The sequence below is a fragment of the Xyrauchen texanus genome, chromosome 8, assembly GCF_025860055.1.
Source record: "Xyrauchen texanus isolate HMW12.3.18 chromosome 8, RBS_HiC_50CHRs, whole genome shotgun sequence".
NCBI lineage: Eukaryota > Metazoa > Chordata > Actinopteri > Cypriniformes > Catostomidae > Xyrauchen > Xyrauchen texanus.
The window spans coordinates 24,541,738-24,554,238 of NC_068283.1; the positions used below are offsets into that span (position 1 = coordinate 24,541,738).

A 12,501-nucleotide genomic window follows, 5' to 3' on the forward strand; every position below is an offset into this window, starting at 1 on the left:
GCCGAGGAGAGGGATAAGGCAGAGCCGGAAGAGGCAGTTAGAGAGAGAGAGAGACATGCATCACAGAAGATTTACTTCTGACTACCGGCATCAACAATCATCCATGCAATTATCTAATCAGCCAATCGTGAGACAGCAATACAGTGCATAAAATCATGCAGATATAGGTCAGGAGCTTTAGTTAATGTCCATCAGAATGGGGGAAAAAATGTGATCTCAGTGATTTGGACCATGGCATGATTGTTGGTAACAGATGGGCTGGTTTGAATATTTCTGTAACTGCTGATCTCCTGAGATTTTCACACACAACAGTCTCTACAATTTACTCAGAAAGTTGCCAAAAACAAAAAACATCCAGTGAGTGGCAGTTCTGTGGAAGGAAATGCCTTGTTGATGAGAGAGGTCAACAGAGAATGGCCAGACTGGTTCGAAGTGACAAAGTCTACGGTAACTCAGATAACCACTCAATTGCAATTGTGGTGAGAAGAGTATCATCTCAGAATGCTATATGGGGGGTGTCATTCTTCTCAGTTACACCCTGCTGAAATGCCCCTGTTAAAGATGAATTTCTATTCTGGTCCAGGCTATTTTATGCTGATTTGTGTTGGTTTAGTGCTGGCCTAGCTGGAGGTAAATGCAAAAACTCTTGGTCAACCAGCATGGTTTATCTGATGAAGCTGGTTAACCAAGTCAGGCTTGCTGGTTAAGCTAGTTAAGAAGCCAAGTAGAAACACAAATACGCCAGCATCCCATGCTTAGGACCATCATCCAAAACACAACATACTGTATGCTGATCACCAGCAATGCTAGTCTTTTCAATACTATAGAGAGGTAAATAAAAAATCTAAACATGGATCAGTTCCATCTATTTTTTGTGGCCATGGAATCTTTAGTGGGCATGTCTGTGCCCCATGAGTAACTGAAGTGCACTGAGGTGGCCCTGGTTTTACTTCTCATTTGAGAGGGTGTTGATGTTAGTGCTTGGGCACCAAATAAACAACAGCAAGAGGAACAGGAAACCCTTGGTGAGGAGCATTGCGTGAGAATGAGAAGTGGGCTGAGGTTTTGAAAGTATGTGTGTCTGTGTGATAGTGTGTACTTGTGGGTGAATGACAGGCACTGGGCCATTCGCTTCATTCAAAGGTGTTGAATGCTTTTTAGAAGCAGTGAAAGCAAGATTTTGGTATGCAGAAGCAGTCTGCCTGTAACTTATCATGGATATTTAAATCTTAATGAATACTTGCCACTCAATGTTGTGTCACTCACTCTTAAGGTAAGAAGAAATCAACTTTGATTTTATTGAAATCAAATTAATATTACAGTAGCGGAAATCTGTGCTGCTTGTAGCTTTGCTCTGTAAGAAAAAAAATCATGCATAGTGCTACAGCTACCTCTTGCACAGAGATATTTTTAGGCAATGGAGAGGATGTGTGTTTTATGAAGGGTTCTTGCTAGTGAGGGTTGAGTGCCCAATGTCTGCTCACTCTAATGTGAAGCGACAGCTAGCCTTCACATGCCAGTGGGCTCCGTGTCCTAAAATGGACAGAGGAATCTTGCAGGAAAAAAAAAAAAAAAAGCAGGATTAGAAGCAGGAGCATGTAAGAACTTCTTTTTGATTAAAGGGAGTGTGAGAGACAAGAAATGCTGATTAATTTATTGTGTAATAAAATGTTCTTTTTTTTTTTTTGCATTTTGTACTGAAATAACTGATTTATAAGATATCGGCAAAAGATGTATCTGTCTTTGAATGAAAAATGGATTCACATATGAAAAAAATTGAACAAGCACTACACAGATTCCTTTAACGGTTGCGCACTGTCACCATTTCAACAACTACGTCTCCTGTGAACATGGATAGGTGAAAATGGGCCACATGGCCACGAGCTGGGCCCCATGGGAGTTGTAGGACCCCTGGGCTTCAGCCAGTATAAGCATGTGCGTTAAGGCGCCCCTGAGTGTACCGTATTGTCATGTCATCATTGTTGTCATGTATTTGATGTGTATTTGTGAAAACAGTCTTTTAACTGGGGTGCACCGATCGATCAGACATCGATCCAAATTAGCCAGTTTTCATCTTAAATCCATGATCAGCAATCGTGCCTAGATTCAGCACCTAGACAAATATGAGTACATTTACACATTAATGAGCATTAGAACAAGACAATGGTATACAGTAAGCAAAAAAACAACAATGTATATTCAGAGTAAAGATTATACAGATTATTTGCGATGATAATGATCACATTATATAATCTACATGTATGAAATAAGATCCATTTAAAAATGTTCAAATAAAGAAATGTTTCCATCCCAGAGTCTGATTAAAGAAATTAAATTGTTAAAATGCTGTGAATGTTGATTATTGAAGTGTCAACTCGTGAGTCGCGACCAAATACAATGTAAATAAAACATAGAGATGAAATTGTCCCAGTGTCTACAACTGTATTATATTTTAAAAAAGACAGATGAGCATGCTACAATAATGAAAAAAATAAAATTAAAACGCTTTTTTACATATTGGCTGATCTTAATGTTAACAAATCTGTGAATGTATCGGCCTCAAATTTCCTGATCGGTGCACCACTTTTAACTTTAAGGTTTTACACTCATACACATTAACACATGAGGACATATGCATGAACACCAAAGGCCATGTAAAATGGGCAAAAACAATGATCTTTTTATGCACTGTAATTGAGGCAGTCCAATGCCCTGCTCCTTCTCTAAGGCTCAGTGTTTTGATCAATAACTAATTAAAAAGGGATCAGCAGATTATCCTTGTCACATTCAAACTTTCAAGACAAGCATTAAAAACAAGAACATCTTACCAGTGCCTAAAATGCATATTGACACATTTGTAAAGCATGAAAGTGTGTAGTAGTTAATAATGTATGTGAAGAAATCTTTAAGTTTGAAACTGGCAGTAGGTAAGGCACCATGCACGGGGGTTAATGAAATGGTTGCAATGGCTTTTGGCAGCCATGTTGAGTCAATTTCCTAAACTTGCTCTCTTTTAACAAGCAGTCATTTCCACCTAATTAGTGCTCTGGATTTTAATTGCAGTTTACAGAGTTGTTCAGTTTTATTGAGCTTGTGAATGTGCCTGTGCTCATGCAGAGAGGCCTTGTTACCAACCAATTTGTGCAGGCAACTGTTACAGTTTTGCCTTTTGTGGTTGTTGTTCTGATTTTGTGCATGTTTTTGCATAACATCCACAGAAATAACACCTCAATAGTCAACTATATTTCATCCCCTTCCTCAGTTATTTCATGCCTGACATATTAAAGTTTATAAGAGGTTCTAGTCCCAGACTGATGAATGAATGAATGAATTAATTAATTAATGATACATTTATATAGCACTTTTTCCTGACACTACACTCAAAGTGCTTTACATAGTGAACAGGGGACTCTCCTCAACCACCACCAGTGTGCACCATCCACCTGGATGATGCGATGGCAGCCACAGTGTGCCAGTACACTCACCACTCACCAGCTGATTGGTGCAGAGGAGAGAGTAGAGTGAAAGAATCAATTAATGGATGTGGATTTTTATGAGGCCATGATTGATAAGGGTCAATGGGGGGATTTGGCCAAGACACCGAGGTTAGACCCCTACTCTTTACAAGAAGTGCCCTGGGCTTTTTAATGACCACAGAGTTAGAACCTCGGTTTAACATCTCATCCGAAGGACGGAATCTCACAATGTGATCTCACAAAAAAACGTCTTTGTTACTGTTGTAACTTTCACACCCTGATGGAGGGAACAACACGTTGTGTCGATGTAGTGACACTAGGGGTCTCTCTTGAGAGCCTCAGTTACCTCTTATCTTTCAGAAAAGGCCAATGAAAATTGTCGAACACAATTTGCATGCCCCTCCCCCAGACATACAGGTATAAAAGGAGTGAAGTGTGCATCTGTTTAGACAGGTTTTGTGCTGAGGAGAAGAGAGTAAGTTCCCGGCCATTTCAGCGGCATAGTACAGTGTTGTGGCAAGAGGGACACAACGTCTCGTTCCTTCCATCATTCATTTCTATCACTCACTCAACGTTGTGTCGATGTAGTGACACTAGGGGTCCCTATTTAAAAACGCCACAACACCGAACATGTTATGTGGACTGCCAATACATGTGCAAGCGAGCTGTTGTGTGCGAAAATAGCAGGTGCATCAGACAGCACGTAACCTGCCCAAGGGAGACGCGGGTCCACTGACAGGGAAAATACATCACAGGAGATATTGGAATAATCAGAACTTGTGGAGCACCTATTCCAGCTCAGGCAAGTCAGTGCCTGCGGTGGGTCTGGCTGTGAACTTCCTACGCTGAGTTCAGAGCCAGAGGGTAAATGGTAAATGGTCTGCACTTATATAGCGCCTTTTTAACCTTAACGGTATTCAAAGCGCTTTACACTGTGACTCATTCACCAATTCACACACACATTCACCCACCAATGGTGGCTGAGCTGCCATGCAAGGCGCTAGCCTGCCATTGGGAGCATCTTGTGGTTCAGTGTCTTGCCCAAGGACACTTCGACATGTGGAATCGTGTGTGCCGGGAATTGAACCTCCAACCCTGCGATTAGTGGCCGACCCGATCCACCACCTGAGCCACAGCCGCCCCAGAGGGCTAGGGAGGAAGGACACCCAGGGTCTGTGACTTGTGGACTCGACTGGGGGAGTAGAGCGCACGTCTTCACCTCAGGGGAGAGGAAAGGCGTATGCACAAGCAATACACCAGGCCAGCTGTTGTTACCGTATTACCAAATTTTACATGTTCGGACCTGTCAAAACACGGGACAATACCGGCTCAACCGGAAGATTGTAAGACCTCACAAATGTATTGGGTGTTGCCCAGCCTGCCGCTCTGCAGATGTCTGCTGGAGAGGTGCCATGGCCAGTGCCGACGAGGATGCCACACACCTGTAGATTGTGCTCGAACATGGAAGGGGACGGGCACGGCCCGGGTCTGGAAGGCCAACACAATGGCGTCCACGATCCCGTGGGCAAGCCTCTGTTTTGTACAGCGTTCCCTTTCCGCTGTCCACCAAGCAGACAAAGAGCTGCTCAGTGCCTAAAGCTCTGCATGCGATCCAAGTGGGTGCACAAAGAACGCACCGGATACAGCAACGCTAAGGCTGGGTCTGCCTCCTCCCAGGGCAGCACTTGCAGGATCACTGCCTGAACCCTAAAGAAAGGGGTTGTAGTAACCTTGGGCACGTAGGCAAGGGTCGCTGACAGAGAACTCTTGCAGGTTCCGAACCCTCTTGAAGAAATTGAGCACAATCAGGAGGGCTGTCTTCAAGGAGAGGGCCTTTAGTTCGACTAATTCTAGCGGCGCAAACGGGGCTGTCCGATGGTCCGAGAGGACAATGGAGAGATCCCATGTGGGGAACAGGCATAGCCTAGGAGGGTTCATCCGCCTCTAAGGAACATGATGATCAGGTCATGCTACCCAAACGACTTACCGTCCACTGCATCATGGTGAGCCGCTATGGCAGCTACATAGATGTTCAAGGTGGAGGGGGACAGCCGCCCCTCCAGCCTCTCCTGCAGGGAAGGGGGCACTGACCGACTGCGCACCTCTGTGGGTCTTCAGTTCGGGAAGAACACCCATTTGCAAATAAGTGCCACTTTGGGGCATAAAGCCTGGTAGAGGGAGCTCTAGCTTGAGTGATCATATCTAAGACGGCTGGTGGTAGACCGTTTTAGGCCTTCCGCATCCTGTCCAAGGGCCAGACATGGAGGTTCCAGAGGTCTGGGCGAGGATGCCAGAGGGTGCCCCGTCCCTGAGAAAGAAGGTCATTCCTCAGGGAATTTGCCAGGAAGGTATAGGCCTTGGTCGCCAGAGATGACGTCAACCTACAGGCCTTGGATGGGAGTGATGGTGGAGGCATTTTGCGGGCACAGGTGCACCGTAACAGCCTTATCCACCTGAGGGAGTTCCATGTATCCGTGGACCGCCATCAAGGGTAGTGAGAGCGGATAAGCGAGGAAGTCGGTTTTGGGCAGTAAAAGGTACCCTCCACGTCAGCTCATCGTTCAACCCCATGAAGAAGGAAAGCAAGTTGCCATGGTCATGTTCTCACAATGAGAGCATGAACCATCCAGTGTGTTCTCTGCCCAGACACGTGAGGCAGTGCCCGTGGCTGTCTGAAGTGGAGAGGTAATGACCATATCCAGAAATAATGGAAAGGCATCTTGAAAAAGATGCGTCTTTTAAAAGACGTTCAACGTCCAAGTGCTTGCTCTTTTAGAGAAATAAACTCTTTTAGAGAATAAATTTTTTTTATGTGGCTGTCGAAGTGCCCAGGCGCGTAGTCCACACTGGGGTGCAGAGAAGAGAAAAGGAGCTGAATGCGGCACTCTTGTAGAGGTGAGTGGATTTATTCAGCTCGATGAAACACAACTGCTCGGCTCCGAAGAAAAAATCTGTAGACGCACGCTTACCTCATTTTATAGCCATATGTCCAGGGGAGGGGCATGCAAATTATGTTTGCCAATTCTCATTGGCCTTTTCTCAAAGATAAGAGGTAACTGAGGCTCTAAAGAGAGATTCCTAGTGTCACAACATTGACACAACATCTAGTGAGTGACAGAAGGGGAACAGTAAGTTGACTTTTCTTTAGCTAAATTCATTCTGTGCTTTCCAAAATGCAAAACACTGCCCCCAGTGGCCAATGCTGTTAATGTTGCTGGGCGCAAGTGGAATTCTCGGAAACCAGCCTGATCTCACAGGGAAATGTATTGTCTATATCCCCCAACCCAAACCAAACCTAAACCTAACCAATAGTGGAGTAAAAATAAAATGTTACAGGGTGCAACATCCGAGTCACACTAGCCACTGATTAAACTTCCTGGTTTCAACGGGTCTCTTATGCGGCTGACGCAATGCGTTGCAGTTTAAGCCACTTGGGAAGCAGGGCTGGACTGGTAATCTGGCATACCGGGCATTTTCCCGGTGGGTCGATGCACTTTGGGGGAGATCTGGGGTGTAATGGCCACCGGTAGAACCGAGCGGGCTGGTGGGTCGGCCGCAAAACATGCCGAATGGGCCTCGATAAGAAAGAATGAGCCGACGCGATATGCAGAACGCACCACAAAACGCTGCTGTGATATGCAGAAAATGACAGCAAACACCCAGTCCAGCCCTGATTGTTAAACAAACTAAAACCAATGCAAAAATGTCTGATGGGAAATGTCAGTGATTCGGTATACTTTGCCGATTCTAGAGGTACCAGAACTTTTGGAAACAACATGCTGACATTGAGTGTGATCATGTCTCTCTCGTCCATATGGTGAAGGTCGATCAGAACCAGTATTTCCATCAGTTAGGCTTTATATAAAGGTTGAGGTAAATTTTAAGAAAGGAATAGATTAGAATAGAAAAGAAGGTGACTGATAAATCCCATATGCAGAGAGCAAGAAGAAGCTTGAAGAAGCTTGTTGTGTTGAATGTTGACAAAAAGCCAGAATCAGACCAAATAAATATGAATCAGGTCAGTAACAACAGGGCACTGTTTAAACTATGTATTGGGCAACTTTTTCATAGGGAATGTGGGTCAGTGGATTTTCAAAGGGCACATGAAGAAGACAAGGTAGGAAGTGGTAGGTGAGGTTAATAATTCATTTGTCCATCTTCCATGTGTGCCCTGTCTGCACTCTCATCACCCTCATTATCCCTTTCATCACACAGCTCTGTCCTCTCTATCGGCTCATGGTGCCATTCACTCACTGCCTCTGAGCAGTACGGTGCCTAATGGGGATATATTTCAGCAGATTAGTTAACCTGAGAAGAGAGGATGGATTGAGTACTTTGTGCCCATTAAATTATACATTACCTACTGTTGCCTTGCTGGAAACATTGAGAAATATATAGTAGGCAGAGGCTTTTTGCAAGTGTAAATGTACAAAACAAAGCATCTCATTTGCAATAAGTGCAAACTGTGTTAGATGATATTTGCACCTGCATTAATTAATAACCTAATTATACTAATTAAATATCTGCCATTTTTAAGCACGCATCGGGTTTTCCCTCGTATTATTCTCTTATCACGATTCAACTGCGCGCATATTCCACCTGCATCCGCACTCTATTTTTATCGCGTTTTGCATATTTTTCAACGCGCACCCATTTTTTCTCCTCTGCGGTACACAGATTATTGCATCGATCTCAAAGCAACGCTTATCAAGAACAACCAACAACAACAAACAATTGCGTGAGGGATTCACATCAATCTCAAACCCTCAACGCTCAGGAACAACCAACAACAAATAATTTGCGGTAAGTCATGGCATCCGCTCACGTTATTTCTTCCTGCATTGCATGTCACATGTTTACAATAACCTCCTCCGTCAGTAGTGAGGGATTCACATGTGATAAATGTAAGGAATTAGTCAGGCTGACAGAGAAGGTTAATGAGTTAGAGACTCGCATCCGAACGCATTCAAATTTACAAGTGCTGGCTAATGCTATATGTACATTTTCTAAAATTGTTATCCATGTCGGCACTAACGATGTCCAGCTTCGCCAGTCGGTGATCACTAAAGATAATGTTAAAGAGGTGTGCAAATATGCAAAAAGGATGTCAGACACTGCAATATGCTCTGGTCCCCTCCATGCTCGTCGTGGTGACGAGGTTTACAGTAGATTAGTGTCACTGAATGGCTGGATGTCTGAGTGGTGTCTGAAGAATAAAATATAGACAATTGGAAGAGTTTTTGGGGTAAACCTGACCTGCTAAGAGAGATGGACTCCATCCCTCCAGGGAAGGTGCCGCTCTCCTCTAGTAATTTGGCTCATAGTCATAATAATGATAGTATTTGACTAACTGGGGCCCAGGTCAGGAAGCAGACAAACTGGTTAATCCAAACATCTGCTAGCTGCCTTGAGACGTCACACAGTTCACATAAACTACAACACATAGAGACTGTATCACCTACAAATCTCATAGAGACTGTGTCTGTTCCCCGAACTACCAAACACAATACCCTCACTAAATAATTTAGAAAAAATTGTATTATGGTCAAACTTGAACAAAACAAACAAATACAAAATACACATCATATAAAAATAGGGCTACTAAACATTAGATCTCTTTCTACCAAAGCACTAATTGTTAATGAAATGATTACAGATCATAGATTGATGCGCTCTGTTTGACTGAAACCTGGCTTAAACCGGATTAATATATTAGTTTAAATGAATCTAATCCCCCAGGTTATTATTATAAAAATAATTTTTCCTCTTGTGCAACTTCAATCCTTCTCTGTCATAGGTGAAGAGCTAACAAAACTTAGCTTCAAAACCTGATTAGATTTCACAATTCTTGAAATTAGCAGAGTGTATCAATGAAATAAAAGATTGGATGGCCAGAAATTTCCTTCTACTCAATTCTGACAAAACAGAGGTACTACTTATTGGACCAAAAAACTCTAAAAATATGCCACTACAATATAATTTGACTCTCGATGGATGTACTGTTACATCATCTTCAACAGCGAAGAACTTAGGTGATATATTTGATACCAATCTGTCCTTTGAAAATCAAACGACCAATGTTTGTAGAACAGCATTCTTCCACCTAAGAAATATTGCTAAATTAAGGCACATGCTCTCTGTTGCTGATGCCAAAAAACGAATTAATGCGTTCATGACCTCAAGACTAGATTATTGTAATGCATTACTGGGAGGATCCAGCAAGATCAATAAATAAACTTCAATTGGTTCAAAATGCAGCAGCCAGATGAGAACCAAGAAATATGATCATATTAGCCCCATTTTATCATCATTACATTGGCTACCTGTTAAATTCTGTATTCATTTTAAAATTCTGTTAACTACATACAAAGCTTTGAATGGTCTAGCTCCACAGTACTTAAGTGACCTTCTACCACGCTATAGTCCATCACGTTCATTACGATCGCAAAATTCTGGCCTGTTAATAGTTCCTAGAATATCAAAATCCACAAAAGGAGGTAGATCCTTTTCATATTTGGCTTCTAAACTATGGAAAAGTATCCCTAACACTGTTTGAGATGCAGACACACTCCCTCAGTTTAAGTCTAGACTAAAGACTCCTCTATTTAGCCAGGCATACACCTAATTTATCCTCCAACCCACAATTAGGCTGCTTTAGTTGGGTCTGTCGGAACCAGAAACAAGAAATATTGATCATGATTTATAACTCTGCAATAAATGGAATGGCATCTATGCTTATATTTTTTTATTTGTTTCCCTGTCTCAACCTCGGGACTCCTATCCTGAGGTTACCAGAACCGGCTGGATCCAGCACCATTCCTGCTTCGTGTTGGACTCCATTGCAACGTGTCGCTGAATGATGATAACTAAATGCAGCCGGTGCAAGTCAAACGTCACTTCAGTCTATTATGATGGACTTCAGAGGATGAACTGATGCCAACTCCAACCATAAGACATGGGATACTTCATATGCCATTGTCTGAACCTTGGATTTAGGATGGACCACACCGAACCTCACCGAAATTACCGGCCAGGTTGAACTGCGTTTCACATACCTGATCTCTGCCTGCATCACCTCGGTCTATTGATGGACTATGATCTTGAAATGGAATTCATAGACTAACAATTGCAAACAAAAGCCTTCATCAGCCAATTAACAAGGACAATTGCATCTATGTGAACTTCTGCAGTTAATCCAGGATGGACTTCAAAGACATTGGTCATTAATCTTACAGTTCAAACAAAATCGTTGGTTAAACACTGACCCTTAACACTTACTTAGTTTAATCATTTTAAACCATGAATTTAACTATACATAAGTAATATTTCCATTATATTCATGATGTTAGCCAGAGGGGATCTGGCCCCCACAGTGAGTCTGGTTTCTCCCAAGGTCATTTTTCTCCATTAATCAACATCTTATGGAGTTTTGTGTTCCTTGCCACAGTCGCCTTCAGCTTGCTCAATGAGGTTATTAACACAATTATATTTAATTACTTATTTTTAAACGTGATTAACAGTCATAATTTATCTAATTACACAATGATGATTTATCAACATTATAGACATATAGCCAGATCTTCTGTAAAGCTGCTTTGAAACGATGTGTGTTGTGAAAGGCGGTATACAAATAAAATTGTCTTGACTTGAAATACTAAAATACATTATAGCGGCATCACTGCAGCGTGTTTATTGTGTTGACTAAGAGTCCCACAGACACCCTACACCAAACCTCTGCTCCTAAACCTAAATCTAACCTTCACTAACGAAAATGAACCATGGTTTTACTACAGTAACCACAAAATGGTTACTATATTAACACGAAATGACTGTAGTAACAACATGGTTAATTCAAATAAAACTATTGCTTCCTCCAAAATACATGGTGAAAACAATATTACTATATGTAAAATAGCTCAAGGATGGGCAAGGAGGAGGCGAGAACCGGCTTGTCAATATAAATGATAATTTAATGAAAACTTAAACCAAAACACATAAACAAACACACACGATGGACATGCCCATAATTCTCTCTCTCTTGAACCATCGTCACCGGCGGCCTTTATCCCTCGCGCGCCTCATCAGGCCGATTGGGGACCGGGCGCGCGATATTCTGATCGGCCGCGCCCCCCCCTCCGCTCCACACTATAATAAAACTACGGTTAATTTTATCCAGATCAAACCTTTCTCTCAACACTCTGGCAAGTTCAAGTGAGATGTTAAGCGAGTGATGTGGAAGTTGTCCTAAACAAACTCAAAATCAGCTCATGTTTGTAAGGCAGTACAAAAAAACAAAACCAGAAAAGAAAAAAGTGTTTGAAAAATTACACAACTGAACCTCACATATTACACAGAATCATTGTTTTAGAATGTCTTTGGGATTAGAAACTGGGCAATTAACTTCTTGGTAGCATAGTGTGAACTCGGTGACATGAGTTAAATAAAACACTTCCACAATCTTCTCACAAGTTTGAATTAGAGGTACACAGGGGTGAAAATGCTGAGCAGAAAACAAACCAAAGAGCCAACTTTAATAGGTCTAAATGCAATAATAAAATGAACACAGGAGCACATATCGATAACCATGATTATTTAAGAACAAAACAAGTATCTGGAGTGCCATCTGCACAGAATTAAATGTCTGCAAACAAATTAAGGTTCGAGCTGGGACTCGTGACTGTTCCTTTGGCCTTTAATCCTCTCAGTCTATCAGGTTACAATCCTTACTTATATGTGGCAATAGTCAAGAATGCTGTTAATAGTGTAAGCTGTCTGACCTTGTATGATGTGGGAGCAGATGGATAAACTTCAGAGCACTGCAAAGTACAGACTAGAGCTGGAAAATGTGGACATTTGGAGGGGTTCACATGAGGTAGGGAAACTGGAACATATTTGAAGTTTAACCAGGTTGTCTAGTTCAAGGGGATTCTGCCATCAGTTACTGATTGTTATTTTCAGGAGAACTTATATTTTAACAGAAACAATGGTGGAAAGGTTGGTCTAAGATGGTCTCCACACTTAAAAT

The 12,501-nt window shown here is 42.2% G+C and overlaps 1 protein-coding gene across 3 annotated transcripts in view; it reads left to right on the forward strand.

Moving 5' to 3' along the window:
- The first annotated feature begins 1,153 nt into the window (after positions 1 to 1,153).
- rarab (retinoic acid receptor, alpha b) overlaps positions 1,154 to 12,501 on the forward strand; it is a 210,618-nt gene continuing 199,270 nt past the window's right edge. For 2 of the 3 annotated variants that reach the window (XM_052131689.1, XM_052131695.1), the window contains exon 1: positions 1,154 to 1,273. The gene's annotated coding sequence lies outside the window, so the exon portion shown is untranslated. The remainder of the gene's footprint in view (positions 1,274 to 12,501) is intronic. The other variant, XM_052131690.1, reaches the window with a different exon arrangement.